This window comes from Canis lupus, chromosome 21 (assembly GCF_048164855.1).
Source record: "Canis lupus baileyi chromosome 21, mCanLup2.hap1, whole genome shotgun sequence".
Taxonomy (NCBI): domain Eukaryota; kingdom Metazoa; phylum Chordata; class Mammalia; order Carnivora; family Canidae; genus Canis; species Canis lupus.
The window spans coordinates 28,937,731-28,955,079 of NC_132858.1; the positions used below are offsets into that span (position 1 = coordinate 28,937,731).

Below are 17,349 nucleotides of genomic sequence, written 5' to 3' on the forward strand. Positions count from 1 at the left end.
CTGGGATTTAAATAACTCACGTATAAAAATCTAGCGACAGTTCAATCTTAGGACTTCAGAGGTGATCCCAAGGGCTGGGAAATGCCTTCTAGATGCATACCAATCTAGAAGCAAAATCTTGCATTGTTATGCCATAGTTACTAATTAAATCTGTCCAGACTGATGGGAAAAGGAAAAACACTCTGGACAGCTTTTTGAAATCAAGCTAAGTTGCCCTGCTAAATACTTTAGGAAAAAAAAAAATTACAGCCTATTTTGCATGAATTGTTAACTTCTAAAAAGAAATGGATGGCGATAAAAATAACTCAACAGGGATTGTTCTCTTTTAAAGAACTCAAGAGAAAAATAAAATGGGAAGGAGCGAACAGAGAATGGATGTAGGCAATAGAACTGTGTCTCTGACAAGAGTCTGTGTTATAACTATTTATTTATTGGCAGCCTGGGTGGGATCATAGCGGAATACAGCTTCAGATAGCACATAATTTATAACAGGATTTAATTTCTACCTCCCTCAAGACTGTGGGGTTTTTATCTCTGGAAAATCAGCAATAAGAAGATTCATATTAACTAGACCAGTAGCTACTGCTGGTCCCCGATTTCAAGGGCTCTAGACAACGCCTTATATGTCAAGCCTCTGGGTCCGCATGCCGACGTCCTAATATGATATTTGTCATTAGTTGTTTCCCATGAATTAAATATATGGGAGGTCACTACCCTTCCCCGTTTGGAGATGAAACTACATTTTATGCTACAAAATGCTATCTTCTGCAATGATTAAGGAAATCTGGATTAACCTGTCAGATCTTCAAGACTCAAAACTTGAGTTTGGTATGAATATATGCTTCACGTATATTCTCAACAAGCAGAGAGAAATGCAGAAGAAAGGGCAAGGAGTTCCTTTCGGATCGACCACCAGTGATGCAGTTCTTATGCACCTCAGTCTGTGAAGGGATATCTCGTCATGAAATCACTGGAGGACTATGCTCCTCTGTTTCAGGTCCTCTGGAGCATCTTCAGGTCCCACGGTCCTATTGGGTTCTAGGATCCAGTGCCTCCTTCCTCCCTCTGTGGCCAGCACTCTAGTCCACGTCATCCTAATTCCTTGCCCAGATGGAAGTGGTCATGCCTTGCTTAGTCCCACCGCTTTCTTTCTTGTTCTCCCTGTTTCTTTTCTTTATTTTTTATTATATATGTATTTTTTATTATATATATATATTTTTTATTGAAGTTCAATTTGCCAACATACAGTATAGCATTCCCCCTAATGTCCCTTTTCTATAGACAGCTAAGGTGGGTTCTTTTAAAGAGTAGAGCAGATCATATCACTCATCTGCTCAACCCTCTACGGTTTCACTTTGCATTCCTAATAAAATCCAGGATTTTGCCTGGTTCACAACATTCTATTCAACCTGGCCTTGGGTCACTCCTCTGGGGTCACTGTCCTACCTCAGTCACTGTAATCACTGTAATCAGTCAAACCGGGCTTCTGCCCACAAACGAGTTCTTGCTCAGAGTCACAGTGCTTACTCTTGACTCTGCCTAGCACGTTCGTTCTCAGAAACTCCAAGAGCTTCCTCTACGGCCTCCTTCAGATTTCTTCTCAGATGTCAACCTCTCAGACCAACTGGTCTAAAATAGAGACCTCCTGCTTGCCACCTGCCTGGTGTCTCTTCACAGCTCTTATCACTTGCTGCATCCAGGTAATAATCTATCTTCCCATCCCTTGAAAGGCAGCATATTGGTGCTGTATTTCTAGTGCTTAGAACACTTCCTGATGCTTAAAAGACATTTGGAAAAATACTTGATTAAAGAATCAAAGGGGAAGAAAGGGAGAGAAGGAGGGAAGAAAGGAGGGAGAGAGGAAGGAGAGAAAAAAAGGGAAGAAGATCTTAAATTCTAAAAAAAGCAATTCAGAGATTATCTTCTTTTATACATTTCTTTATAAGAAATTTTTTATAAATTTCTTCCTCATGTCCAAGAGGGAGACATGAAGAGCTTTAACGTATATCAAAAAAGCACAGATAAAACTCCGACTTCTGAAAAAGCTCAGACCAAAAGCCCCCTTCTTTTCCCCCAACGGAAGAAGCAAACATTTGTGGCTGTGTGGTAATGATGAGGAAAAGAAGTTCTAGGAGTTGTTTGCTTTTGTTTCATTTTAGGCGATTAACAATTTACTGACAAACAAGCAAACAACACACACACACACACACACACACACACACAGAATAAAGACCACCTCCCCCCAGACAAACAAACATACAAAGACAAAGAGAACTGCAAGTGTTCAATCGATACTTGAACTTGTTCAATTGAGTTGTCCCTCAAATCTTGTAATTTGACATCAGTTGCATCAACCCACATGGGTGTTCGGCTCCAGCCCACGGGGCTCACGCTGATTGTTAGGTGGCAGCTTCCCACCCCAACCCTCGTATCCACGCTGCTCATTTGCCTAATTTGCTCATCCAGTGTAAAAACCCACAAACAGCAATAAACACCTGAGCTTCGCTTTGTGGATGATTTCCTCCCAGTTTGGACATGGGAGAAAAAATACTAATTTGAGCAGATATTTTGCTTTACCTCAACTCCCCACCAAGAGGCACAGTGGGAAAGTGCAGGCTTCCCATCTGGAATACGTCGCCCAGTGCCCACAAGCCCGTGTTTCAGCGTTTCTGGGCCCTGCAGCAGCGGGAGAAGGGTCTGGGCCTCCAGCTGCGTCCTGGGTGCCGTGCTCCACGGTCTGCACGGAGGCCGTGGCCTGGTGCCCGTGTCTGCTGCCCGCGCCCCGGGGACTGCACTGAGATGACCGTCACCGCTCTGTGTGGCCCAAGGGACAGGAAGCAGCTTGACAGCAGCCGGGCACGGGGCCGAGGGCTGGGCTGAATGTGCCAGGCCTCGCCCCCCACATCACAGGCCTCGTAGCCAATCTACACCGAGGCAAGGATGGTTTTGCCTCCTGAGAAATCAGCCAGAGCTTTGAACAACCAACAGATAGTTATCACATCATCTTAGTGGGTTTCAAGTTCCAGAACGACAGCACCTGGGCCCACACAGTGCTAAGCCAGTGTAGCCCAGGGGTAGTTCTCGGGTGTGGGTCCACGGAGTGACCCCAACCATCAGATTGGCACCCCTCCAAGAACAGACACTTGGAAGAGCCAACAAGTAATGACCGAGTTCTGCTCTCCAAGGGAGCCACCTGTACTAAGCAAGGAATAGACGCCTAGGCCCCATGTGTGGGTTACAGTAACGGGACCCACGAGACGCTGAATGCCTGATGTAATCGGACATAAAGTCACATTGCAGACAATTGGGGACATTTGATGTGAGGATGGAATAACACGTGGAGAAAAGCTGAACTCAAGAGTATGAATTTGTTTGTGTGTTTTGGGAGACCTCAGGGCTGCTCATAATATTCCAATTCTCAATCTTTAGGGCATGGACCATGTTTGGCATATCCTGTGCTTTGACTCAGGTGTGACCGTGTGTCTTCCTTTAGTAAACAGAACCTGAAAGAAAGCTCTGGGCTTCACTTTTGAGAGGCAGGCAGGTAAGAGGTAGCGCCCAGCCTGCCCGACTGCCACGACCACCAGTGAGGCTCTTGACCAAGGTGGAGGCCCTCGGCCTGGGCCTGGGCCCGGGCCCCTGATGAGAACCACCATGGCCAACATGGACACCAGGTACTGGTGAGAAATCAACGTATGTTGTTTTGAACTACTGACGTTTGGAGATAGTTTGAACTTCATTGAAAACAGCCTTCCCTGAAAAAAAAAAAAAAAAAAAAAGTCAATCTAATCTGACACAATTTAAGGCAGAGAATCCTGAATGCGCCCATTTCAGGTCAACCCGAGGATTGGAAATAATTCCATCAGTAATCATTCGGTGCCGTGAGCCATTCACGTTGCCTCATGGACTCCTCTTTACCTGATTATCCCCTCCGACGTAGCTGCCAGTGAGGACGTTTCCTACCGTGTAGCCTGCAGGGACGTGATACACTAATTGGCTGTTAGGAAACATCTGCGTTGCCTGTCAGTTCTACTCCTTCATTGTCAAACTAACTCCTTGGCACCCCAAATTATCCATCAGATTTCTGTTAGTTCGGTCAATGGAGCGCTGGCCAAGAGACTGACCACATGAGCATAGGCCCCATGGGCTAAAGCAGGGTTGGGGAGTCACACTACTGTTTCTGAGATGAGGAGACAAGGAGGTGGGGAGGCGGTGAGGGAGACATGACGGGGACAGGGAGGGAAAGGTCGGGCTATTTTGAACAAGATTCTTGTTTAAATTCTGCTCTCACGACGTGACCAACCGCCCCTTAGTCCTTCCAACTCAGATGAAGTTGAACTATGTTTACACTTTTCTAACCAGTGCTCTTCAGACCTTTAATTCTGGGTGAGAGGGCAGGTGGGGAAAAGTGAAAACAGGGGTGCCCCTGCTATCCCTATTGGACTTCCAGATTGCCTCATGTGCTTGGATATTTGTTGAGCAAATAACCTCCTCCATCAAACTGACAGGTCTTTTTGGTTAACTTGTTTCCATAATAAATGTTCCATCACCTACATCTATTTGTATTAAACAAGGTGTGGTGAGGCCGGAGGGAAGATTTTATAGTCAGTGGGCACTTCTATCTCCAGCAGCTATTGTATTTTTAATTTACGTTTTTACATCACATTAGAACAACATGTCCCAGATTATGGATGTCAGGCTTGTAATAAGATTGTGTCCTTTGGTCGCCAGGTTTCGTAGGAATTCACGGACGGGTTACACCACTTGAGACCAACAAGTACTTGACAGCACCTGACTTATAAATTACTCAAGTTTCTTCAGCTGTTGATTGATTTCTAGACATAAATAACAAAGGAAATGCCAGAGTAATAATTCATCCATCCTTCTTGGTCCTGACTGTGTTTCAGAAACATTGCTTATTTTGCTTGGTTTCTGGCTGGACTTTCAATGTATTTCCTCTCTCTCACGTTGCCTTTGCTTTTGCTCTTTCAGATTATCATCCCGAGGAAAGAACAGCAAAAGTCTTAAATCCGTGTGACGAAAGCCAAACTTTTACACACCCACAACCACCGATTCTGAACTGAGTTTGCTAGAAAGAGGCCGACGCACAACCTTGAAAAGAAAACGACATTCATTACACCCGTCTGCCTATTGAATTGACGTTAGAGCTGCAGCCTGGTATTTGAGACTGTTCACGGTGTTGCTCTCACTTGTTCATTGCTTCCCTCCTTCCCTTCCATCATTCTTTCCTCCTTCCCTGTCACTCACTCCTCCCTTCCCTACTTTCTCTCCTCAATAAAATATTTATTAGTGTCTAAAACGTGCTTCTTAAGCTCAACTGGACTAGTTATCATACCCCGGTCATATTTCATTTGTTTCAACCTCTGTGCCCTTGCTCACATTGTCTTTACCCAAAACACTCTCTAATTCTAAAGCCATCTGATGTATTTACTCTCCCACCGAGCCCTTGGCAAACACTTGAGTCTGTATGCGACCTTTGTACCTCTTTCTTACGGCATTTACCTAAGTCTTTATTATTTTAGAATTCTTTGTATTTAGAATTCTTTGTATTTTGGAATTCTTACCTTTTTAATCCTTCTAGACTGTTAACATGCTGTTCATGGGAGGAGACTTTGTCTAATTTTGTCTGATGCACCTGCAATGCCTCGCATAGAATCTATGAAAAAAAAAAAACCCTAAACAAAACTGAAATAATGACAATAAATATTAACAGAAAGAACACAACACTAGAGGGCAAACACATCGGAGTTCGAGACTTCTCTCTAATTTACAGAGTTGAAATTGTGAAGAACCCTTTGCATCTCAATTGCCTTGTGCATAAAGTGTAAATAACTACAGCCTTTTCTTTTTCCCTCCCCTTGGAACATTTACAACTTCAAAATTTATGACTCCAATACAGGCCTTCTGTTAAATGATTCAACATCAGATAAATCAGAGGATCTCCCTCTCATAGGCAGAGGCTCTAAAACATGCAAAGACAATTTTACAGACTCTCTGGATGAAAGATTTAACATATCAAACCTCTTTGATGTAATAATAGCGATATTGAGCTCTTTTTTATTGAGCTCTCATGAGCAGCATGTACTGGGCCAGGTATTTTAGATGATGTGCTCTATTCCTCCCCAGAACAAATAAACAAAATCACGAGATGGTGGATTCTTATTGTACCCACGTTACTCATGAGGAAACTGGAGCATAGTTAGGTTAAGGCATTTGATCCACCCAGAGTCAGAATATCAATCATGTCTGATGGTAAAGCCCATGACGTTTCTACCAAATAAATTAAAACCTTTACATATTCTATCTACATACATTCATTGATCTCAATAGATACCATATTACTGTGCATTTGTCTATTGGGTTCCCCGTGTTTTTCTTTTAATAAGTTCTTAGTATATTCTAGATATAAATGTTTATAAGTTTATTTCATCTCCTCCCCCATCTATTACCTTTTAACTTTCTTCACATTTCCCTAACATAACAAAATTCTTAATTTGGGGTTTAATCAAATCAATACAGTATTTTGCCACAGTTTGCTCTTTTGTACCATTATTTTTATTGTCAAAAGCCTTTCCCAGAGTTAGATCATGAACTCATGCGCGTTTTCTAATAGATAAAACAAAACAAAGCAGGATTTAATCTTGGGTTAAATATGACTTGGTTAAATTTGCCTTAATAGTCTTTACTCAGTAAAATTCTAATCATTTTGGTTATCTATATTCTTCCAAAAGTGGCTGTGCTACTTTGCATTCCTAGCAGCCATGAGTGAGGGCTCTTGTTCCACATCCTAATCAGCATTTGCTGTTTCCAGTGTTTCCGGTTCTGGCCGCCCTAAGAGCTGCACAGTGGTATCTCACTGTTGTTTTAGTTTGCAGCCCCCTAATGACATAGGACATTGAACATCTTTGCATATACTTATTTGCCATCTGTATATATATTTTTGATGAGATGTCTGTTCAGGTCTTCTACCCACTTATATATATATTTTTAACCAGGTTGCTGGTTTTCTTCTTGTTGAGTTTTAAGAGTTCTTTGGATATTTTGGATGATACTCGTTTATCAGTTTTCCTTCGCAAATACGTCTTCCCCATCTGTGGCTTGTCTTTCCACTGTCTTGACTTTTGCAGAGTAGAGGCATTTAATTTTAACAAAGTTCAGCTTGTCAATTATCTCTCTCAGATTTATCACATTTGAAGAGTCATCATGACACCCAAGGCCACCCAGGTTTTCTTCTGTTATCGTCTAAGAATTTAAAGTTTTGCGTTCCATGTTTAGGTTTGTGTGATCCAGCCTGAGCTGATTTTTGTGATCAGAATAATGTCTGTGTCTAGATTTGTGTGTGTGTGTAGATGTTCAGTTGTTCTAGCACCATTTGTTGGGAAGACTATCTTGTAAACGGTATTGTGTTTTAAGATGCAAATTCCAATCATTCATTGAAAATACATCGAAAAATGACCGACTTTTTAATTTTAAACTTCTATTCTGCAACCTTGTTGTTTTCTGAGCTTTGCAGGGAAGCTTGGAGGTTTTCACCTTTTGAGTACGATGTGTGCTGTAGGGCTTTTGGAATGTTCCTTATCAGGTTGAGGAAGTCCCCTCTCTTCCTAGTTTACTGGGAATTTTTTTAGGAATGGGTGTAGACCTAACTCTGGGAAACTGAACTAGGGGTGGTAGAAAGGGAGGTGGGCGGGGGGTGGGGGTTACTGGGTGATGGGCACTGAGGGGGGCACTTGGTGGGATGAGCACTGGGTGTTGTGCTATAGCTGGCAAATTGAACTCCAATAAAAATATTTAAAAAAAGAAAATAAAAGAAAAATGAAAAAAAAAGGAATGGGTGTTGATTTCTGTCGAATATTGTTTTCTTTATCTTGTGATAAGATCCTGTGATTTTCTTCTTTAGTCTGTTGATGTGATGGACTAACTTTAATTGATTTTCAAATGTTGAACCAGCTTTGCATACTTGGGATAAATTCCACTTGATTGTGGTTTATAATTATTTTTATTGATTTCTGGGTTTTATTTGCTAGTAATTTGTTGAAGTTTTTTTTTTTTTCTTTGTCTACATTCATGAAAGATATTGGTCTGTAGTTGTTTTTTAGATTTTATTTATTTATTTAGGAGGCAGAGAGGGAGAAGCAGACCCCCCTACTGAGCTGAGAGCCTGACGTGGGGCTCAATCCCAGGACCCCGAGATCATGACCTGAGCTGAAGGCAGACACTTAACTGAGCCCCGCAGGCACCTCAGTCTAAAGATTTTTTATGTCTTCCTCTAGTTTTGGTGGTGAGTAATGTTGGCTTCGTAGGATGAGTTACAAAGTATTCCTTTTCCTTCCAGTCTGTGAAAAAGATTTTAAAGAATTAGCGTAATTTTTTCCTTCAATGTTTGGTAGAATTCACCAGTGAATGCGTCTGGGTCTCCTACTTTCTGTTTTGGAAGATTATTATTATTTTTAAAGATTTTATTTATTCATTCATGAGACACAGAGAGGCAGAGACACAGGCAGAGGGAGAAGCAGGCTCCATGCAGGGAGCCCAATGCGGAACTCGATCCCAGGACCCCCGGGGTCACGACCTGGGCTGAAGGCAGATGCTCAACTGCTGAGCCACCCAGGTGTCCCGGAAGATTATTAATTATTGATTCAAATTTTAAAATAGATATAAACCTATTCAAATTGCCTACTACTTGTGTGAGTTTTGCCAGATTATGTTTTTCAGAGAAATGACCCATTTCATCTAGGTTATAACATTTATGGGCATAGATAGATTCATAATATAACTTTATCATCCTTTCAATGGATATGTAATGATTTATTCTCTTTTTTTTCCCCCTGTTATTAGTAATCCAGATGCTCTCTTTTTTCTTTAGATAGCCTGGCTCGAGGTTTATCAATTTCATTGATCTAAAAAAACAAAACAAAACAAAACAAAACAAAAATGCAACCAGGGCACCTGTTTGGCTCAGTTGGTTGGATAGTCAACTCTTGGTTCTGGCTCAGGTCATGATCTCGGGGTCCTAAGATCAGACCCCACACCACGCTCCTCATTCAGTGGGGAGTCTGCCTAAGATTCTCTCTCCCTCTCTCTCTGACTCTCTGCCCCTCCTTCCACTTGCACATGCTCTCTCTCTCTAAAAAAAAAATAACAATAATAAATAAATCTTAAAAAAAAGAAACTCTGCTTTTGGTTTTATTGATTCAGACTGATTTCCTATTTTCAGTTATATTGGTTTCTGCTCTAGTATTTCTTCTGTGTACTTTGGATTTAATTTGTTCTTTTTTTTCTAGTTTCCTAAGGTGAGAGATTATATTACTGATTGTGGATGTTTTTCCTTACCAATATAGTCATTCAATGCTATGAATTTCCCTCTAAGCACTGTCTTTGCTTCATGCCACACGATTTGCTTCAATATTTAGTTAGTTCCAAATCTTTTCTTATATTTCTCTTGTGATTTCTCCTTGAACCCCTTCTGTTATTTAGAAATGTGTTATTTAATCTCCAACTATTTTGGAGTCTTCCAGATATCTTTTTGTTAATGATTTCTAGTTTAATCCCATGGTGATCTAACAGCAGACATTGTATGAGCTCTATGCTCTTATGTTTGTTAAGGTGTGTCGTGGCGCCTCGAATATAACCTTTGTTGATGGTTATTCCACATGAGCTTGAGAAGAACATGCATCCTGTTCTTGTTGGATGACGCAGTTTATAGATGTTCATGACAAACGATGGACTGATGGTGTGTTACAGAGCTTCAGCTATGTTCTTACCTTGTTCTGCCATTTTTTACAGAGGAGCGTTGAATTCTCCAGTTATAATGGTGGATTCATGTATCTCTCCTTGCAGTTCAATCAGTTTATGTCTTACGTTTTATGACACCCTGATGTTAGGCCAGACACATCAGTAATTGTTGTAGCTTCTTGGAGAACTGACTCCATCATTACGGAATGCCCCTCTTTATTCCGGATGACTTTCATCGTTCTGCACCAACATTAATACAGCTTCCCCCACTTCCTTTTTTTTTTTTTTTTAATTATTTTATTTTATTTATTTATGATAGGCACACAGTGAGAGAGAGAGGCAGAGACATAGGCAGAGGGAGAAGCAGGCTCCATACACTGGGAGCCCGACGTGGGATTCGATCCCGGGTCTCCAGGATCACGCCCTGGGCCAAAGGCAGGCGCTAAACCGCTGCGCCACCCAGGGATCCCCCCCACTTCCTTTTGATTAGTGTTAGTTCACAGTCACCCTGTCACATTTAATCTTATGTGTATTTACATCCAAAGGGGATTTCTTGTAGACAGCATATGCTTGGGTCTTGTTTTTGATTCCCTCTGACAACCTCTGGGTTTTAAAGGTATAATTAGACCACTGACCTTTAAAGTGATTATTGGTATAGCTGAATATCTACCATGTTTATTAATGATTTCTATTTGTTGCCCTGTTCTTTGTTCCTATTTTTGTTTCCCACTCCCCTTCTGCCTTTTTTGTCTTAACTGAGCATTTTATATGATTGCATTTGCTCCCCTTTCTTAGTATGTCAGTTATACTTCTTTATTCAGTGGTTGCTCTAAATTTTGCGATATACCTTTACAACTAATCTGAATCCAATTTCAGATTTTTAAATTAATTAATTTTTAAAATATTTTATTTAAATTCAATTTGCCAACATATAGTGTAACACCCAGTGCTCATCCCATCAAGTGCCTTCCTCAGTCCTGTCACCCAGTCACCCCATTCCCCTGCCCACCTCCCCTTCTGCAAGCCTTGGTTTCCAAAAGTTACAAGTCTCTTATGGTTTGCCTTCCTAATTTTTCCCCATTCAGTTTCCCTCCTTTCCCTTATGGTCCCTTTCACTACTTTTTATATTCCACATATGAGTGAAACCATATGATGGTTGTCCTTCTCTGACTGATTTATTTCACTCAGTATAATACCCTCCAGTTCCATCCATGTCAAAGTAAATGGTATGTACTGAATCCAATTTCAAATAACATTATACCACTTCACGAGTAGTGCAATTATCTTATAATAATAAAATAAACCTGATTCCTCCTTCTTTTCCATTATTGTTGTCATTTACTTCACTAATAAATAAGCATACCTGAGCTTATATAAACACATATGTATGTATACATATATATGTGTGTGCGTGTGTATAATTGAATATATCATTGCTATTATTATTTTGATTAAGAATAAGAAAAATAAAATATTTTTTAAAAATATTTTTTATTTACTCCTTCTTTGATGCTCTTTTTTATGTATATTTGAGTTTCTGACCTATATCACTTTCCTTCTCTCTGAAGAACTTAGTTAACATTTCTTGCAGGAATGTCTACTGGCAACAAAATCCCTCAATTTTTGTTTGTCAGAGAAAGCTTTTATTTTGCCTGTATTTTGTAAGGATAATATCACAGGGTACAGAGTTCTACGTTGTTGGATTTTTTTCTCAACATTTTAAATATTTCATTCCACTCTCCCTGCTTACATAGATTTCTGAGGAGAAAAAAAAACAAAAACAAAAACAACAACAACAAAAAGCAAAAACAAAAACAAAACAAAACAAAAACAAAACAAAAAGAAAGATTTCTGAGGAGAGGTCAGCAGTAATTCTTTCCTTTGTCTATATATAGGTAAGGTGTTATTTTCCTCTGTCTTATTTCAGGATATTTTTTTTTTATTTCAGGATATTTATCTTTTATTTACTGCAGTTTGAATAAGATATGCCTGGGTGTAGATTTTTGGGACACTTATCCTGCTTGATATTCTCTGAACTTCTTGGATCTATATTTGACAGTAATTTGGGAAAATTCTCAGTAATTTCAAATATGTCTTCTGTTAATTTATCATTTTTCTTTTCCTCTAGTATTCCTATCACATACATGTCCCACAGTTTTTGAACATTGTCTTCCTTTTTTGTCTTTGCTATTTTGTTCTGGAAGTTTCTGTTGACCTATCCTCAACTTACAGATTCTTTTCTCAGCCACTTCTCGTGTAATGAGCCCATTGAAGGTATTCTTCATATCTGATGCAGTGGGTTTGTTTTTTATCTCTAGTATTTTTTATTCTTAGAATTTTGATATCTTTGCTTGCATTGCCCATCTTTACCTACATGCTGCCTACTTACCTATTAGAACCTTTAGCATATTAATCATAGCTGTTTTAAATTAATGGTCTGATAATTTCAACCTCCTTGCCATATCTGAGTCTGGTTCTTATGCTTGTTTTATCTCTTCAAACTGTGATTTTTGGCTTTAGAAAGCTTTGTAATATTTTCTTGATAGCTTGATATTATATACTGGGTTAAAGACTGCTGTAAATAGGCCCTTAGTAATATGGCAGTAAGGTATAGGGGGAATGGATGCATTCTATTGTCTATGATTAGGTCTTAGTTTTTAAGACCTACTTTGCCCTTGGGCTGTGAACTTGACAAGAACTTTTCAGCCCCTCTCTCCCTTCAACGGGACAAAATAGCTGGAGTGGGGCATAAGTTGGATATTCCCCTTCCCCCAGATTGGTTAGGCTCTGATAAAACTCCAATAGTTTAAGCTATGATAAAATTGTTTCTTCTGAGACTAAGCCTTTAAACAAGCAAACACACACAGAATGATCTGGTGCATTTATAAATGATTACTTTCCTCCTCTCTATGAAAAAGGCACAAAGGGATTTTTTTTTCTCTAGTATTTGCTATAATAATCTGATCCAGCTCCTGGAGATAAAATTCAAAAAAGTGTGGAGGCCCTCCTATAACTGGGATGCTCTGGAATTTTTTACTCCCAGACTTGTCCACATTGAGCCTCAAGAAATGCGCCACTTATAGTTGATGTGTTCCTGTCCTGCCCCTGGTTCTCACAGAGATGTCTGCTCCTGAGTTTCTGCTCCAGTAAATTGTGATTATCTGTATTTTTCTCTGTCTCTCCAATTCTGAAGCCATTGGTTTGCCATGTAATCTCACTTTTTCTAAAAGATCTAAATAGAGTTGTTGATTTTTCACTTTGTTCAGCTTTTTACTTACTATTAGGATAGATGCTACTGAGCTCCTTGCATAATGGACTTAAAACCATAAATTCTGATGTATTTTTAATAAACATCTTAGTTTAGGATAGATTTAGATTTAAAGAATTGTCACAAAAATAGTACGTAGAATTCTCATACCCTTCATGTCCAGTTTCCCCTTTCACTAACATCTTACATTAATATGGTAGGTTAGTCCAAAGTAATGAGTCAATATTGACACATTATTATTAAATGAAGTCCATACTTTATTCAGATTCCCTTAGTTTTTACCTAATTTCCTTTTTCTGATCCAGGATCCTATCCAGAATACCACATCACATTTAATCATCAAGTCTCTTTAGTTCTCTTGGCTGTGATAATAACTACCATACTTTTTACGACTGATTTGTCCATTTTTGCTTAATTTATGAATATTCTCCCTTATGTCCCTGCATATACTTTTTAAAATTAATTTAAATCATTGCTTTCTTTTTTAAAAAATTCATGTAATAGATAATGCTCTCTCTAATGTTTTCTTTTAATGTTGTATTTCCCAAGCATCTAGTTATTTTGGTGAAGGTCTCTAAAAATTCTGGGTGGATTGGGTACAGAGAAGTAGCTGAAGCAAAGGTTCAAGTAGTCTGGGTTCTTCCTGTGAATTTAGAGTTGAGAGGGGATGTACCTCAGAGTTGCTGTCATCCACCTCCTTTGCTGCCTTTCCACTAGACAGATAATATGATCATGGGATCTCATTTAAATCCTTTGAACATCAAGCTAGCTAAAGGAAGAAATATTCTCTTTAGATGGGGAGGGGATTTGGAAGGGGGAGGAGTGTTAGGGTGAGTAAAACTGTCCATATAATCCCATCAGGTTGAGCTTGGCTTCAGCATCACTGACACCAAGTAGCCCAAGCAACAGCTCCTGACTATTGACTCTCTGAGGGATCAGGAAAGCCAGAAATCCTTCAAGCTGGGGAGGAGGGGAGCAAAAAGACCTTTAATAATCTCCACAACCTCTCTGTTCTTGGTACATCATCCCTAGTGCTGCAAGGTTGCCACTTGCCACACATCAGTTCATATAAATGCTTGGTATCCTCAGGGATTTTGCACAAAAACTCTTAGATCCAAACTTTCTTCCCTGACCTGTTGTTTCTCTGACATTGTTTGGAAGAAGGAATCCATAGTCTGTGCTAGTTTTCTGTATTTTCAGGAAGCAATGGAGGCTCAGAAATTCTAAGGTCCTGAAGCTAGTGAGAAACAGATATAGGATACAGACTAATATCAAAGGATGCAAAAGCCTATATGTTTTCCACTTTCCAAACAGCTTTTTATGCCTACAGGCCCAGGATGTCAAACATAACACAGATCCCTGGAGTACAGAGACTACGGTGAAAACCAATAAAGTCTTGTGGGTGCACCATGTATCTGAAACGGAATTTTGATGGACAACCCTCCTGGCAGGGTATCTCCCAAATTTAACAGCAATTTAAAGAGGATAAAGAGGAATAACTATTGTACCTCTTTTTGTTATCACCCATGTATTCACTCATTAACTTAGTCATTTATTATAAACTTACTAAGAACTCTACATATTAAATATAAAAGAATGAGAAAAAACAGACAAATTACTTACTTTTATGGATAATTTTCTATTTTCTAGTAGGAGTAGTCAGATATAATTTTCACATTAAACATACCCATCCATTAAAAGTATATGGTTGATACTCAGTTGTACCTATGAGAGCTACAGATCTAGGTAGTCTAATACAAGAAGTGTGTAATGATGATCTCCAGTATTCTCCAGAACTCTCTCCTCTGTTTCTACCAATAATTGATCCATGCTCTTTTCTTACTCCTATTGATTGCACGTTGCTCTGCAAAATTGTTATTAAGTCAAGACAGACAATCTGGATTTGATTAATTTTCAAAAAAACATTTGCCAAAGAAATAAATCTCTAAGTTGAACATTAGAAGAATATTGGGGGTAAGATGAGGTCAAAGCTTTTGCAGTTCCCAGAAATTATGTACATCAAAGACCAAGCCAGCAAGCTTATCTTGCAAAGAAATAGAAGTAGATCCAAACAAACGGACAAAAATCTTCCTGATTTTTCTTCGCTATGGAATTATAAACTATTGACTAAAGGGAACAAACTCCTTAGAAATGGATGCCAGCAGATAAGAAAATAAAATCACTCCTAACAATGGGCTCTAGGATTATGTGCTTAAAAGATTTCTCTCTCACTAGCTTATCAGGCAACCAAAAAATTAAAAGCAATTTGCACTGGAAACAGAGAGACACTCTGATGGTTACACTCCACGCAGCACTCCAGAAAAGCCAATAAAACCAATTACTGGGCAGTTGTGTTGCTCATTAGATGATCAGCATAAGCAAATAACATGGTCCAGAATCAATCACCTCCTTCTCCTAGAAGTACAGGGAGGGTGGTACAAGGATGAGGAGGGGCCACCCCAGGGTAGGCCTGGCTCTTCTGGGTCAGCTTTTGAAAGCAGCTGCTATTTGGGACACCTGAGTGGCTCAGTGGTTGAGCGTTTGCCTTTGGCTCAGGGTGTGATCCTGAGATCTGGGATCGAGTCCCACATCAGGCTCCCTGCATGGAGCCTGCCTCTCCCTCTGCCTGTCTCTGCCTCTCTCTCTGTGTCTCTCATGAATAAATAAAAAAATATTTTAAAAAATGAAAGCAACTGCTATTTGACACGATGCATGCACAAAAATGTGTTCCTGTGAGAGGCCATCAAGTTCCCTCACTAACACACTGAGAGGTACAAGGAGGGAAAAGAGAAGAGCCCCACCTACAAACCTGTCATAACAACTTCCACAATACAGTAAGCACAGGCAACTGATGGTTCTAAGAGCCGAAAAAAGTTAGAAGAAATAAAGGAATTCTTATTCTTGAAAAAGAGTGGAAAAAAAAGGAACAAGAGGCTTAGCTCTCCAGTTTAGATGCTTATTGTGGTCAGCCAAAGCACCCTCGATGAGGGGCTCGGAAATTATGTCACCCCAATCACATTTGAAAATTCTGGGTGTATTGGGTGCACGTGCATGCACACACGTTATCAAAGCTTCTCCTTCCCAGCATAATATCCAAGAGCCTTCAAGGGGAAAATGACGTAACGGTCTTAAATATGATCTAATCCATTCTATCAGTATTTCTCCACTGGTGTGATTTTTGTCGACCACCTCATGGGACCATGTCACAATATCTGGAGATCTTACTGGCTATCACAGCCGAGGAGGATGTTATTGGCATCTAGTGGGTAAAAGCCGAGGATGTTGGTGAACATTGTACGATGCACAGAACAGTTCTCCTCTAATAAAAAATTATCTAGTCCAAGATATTACCAGGGCCAAAGTTGAGAATACATGCAATATATGACAGTAGACAAAACCCAGTTATTTGTGAAATATGGGTCACTGTTTTATTTCATCACACTATATTTATTTCAAACTTTCATTAATAGGTATTAGAAATAAATCTTAAGATGTCATAGCTCGGGTAAAGATCCAACACTGGCAAAGGGGCCTGGTTAGATTGTGTCCCCTCTCAACTTCACAGAATAATGCTGTCCCACAATCACGAACATCTCTATTTTAACAAAGGAAAAGAAAACTATTCCTTTTCATCCAGTTGGGGAATATGCTGCAGAGAAGTCAAATTTATCTTACCATTGAGATCTTTGCCCTTCTTCCTCTGGAGCTGAACACTTTAATACTTCAATAATCAGGAGTATAACATTGTTGGTGCAAGTTAAAGGCACCCATACACACTTCTTTCTTTTCTTTTCTTTTTTTTTTTTATGATAGTCACATAAAAAAAAGAGAGAGAGAGAGAGAAGCAGAGACACAGGGAGAGGGAGAAGCAGGCTCCATGCACCGGGAGCCCGACGTGGGATTCGATCCCGGGTCTCCAGGATCGTGCCCTGGAGGCAGGCACTAAACCGCTGCACTACCCAGGGATCCCTACACTTCTTTCTTTTCTATAAAGTAAGTGATGTCTTCCATCAAGATAGTTGGTACAGAACTAAAATGGTCCATAGACCTTCTGATTCAGTCTCTCAGGATAGAAACTCACCTACTACATACCAGACACTTTGCTAGGAACTGAAGCATTGATATGAAGACAAATACCATTCTCTTCCTCCCCAAACTTACACTTATGTGATCTGCATGAGAGACAGTGTTCATGGATAAGTAAACACAATTATTGCGGTAGGAAGAATATTCTCCCCTCCTCTAATAAAAGTTCACTCCCTAATCCCCAGAACCTATGAGTATTTTTCTTACATGGTAAAATAGAATTTAAATGGCAGGAAGAA

General features: G+C 39.8%; 1 long non-coding RNA gene across 1 annotated transcript; it reads right to left on the reverse strand.

Annotated features, from left to right (window-relative positions):
• Window positions 1–379: 379 nt before the first annotated feature.
• On the reverse strand, window positions 380–17,324 carry LOC140612926 (uncharacterized). Its single transcript, XR_012014049.1, has 3 exons — window positions 17,106–17,324; window positions 5,586–5,677; window positions 380–3,755 (listed from the first exon to the last, which is right to left on the reverse strand). It is a non-coding gene; the product is annotated as an uncharacterized lncRNA (long non-coding RNA).
• Window positions 17,325–17,349: the final 25 nt, after the last annotated feature.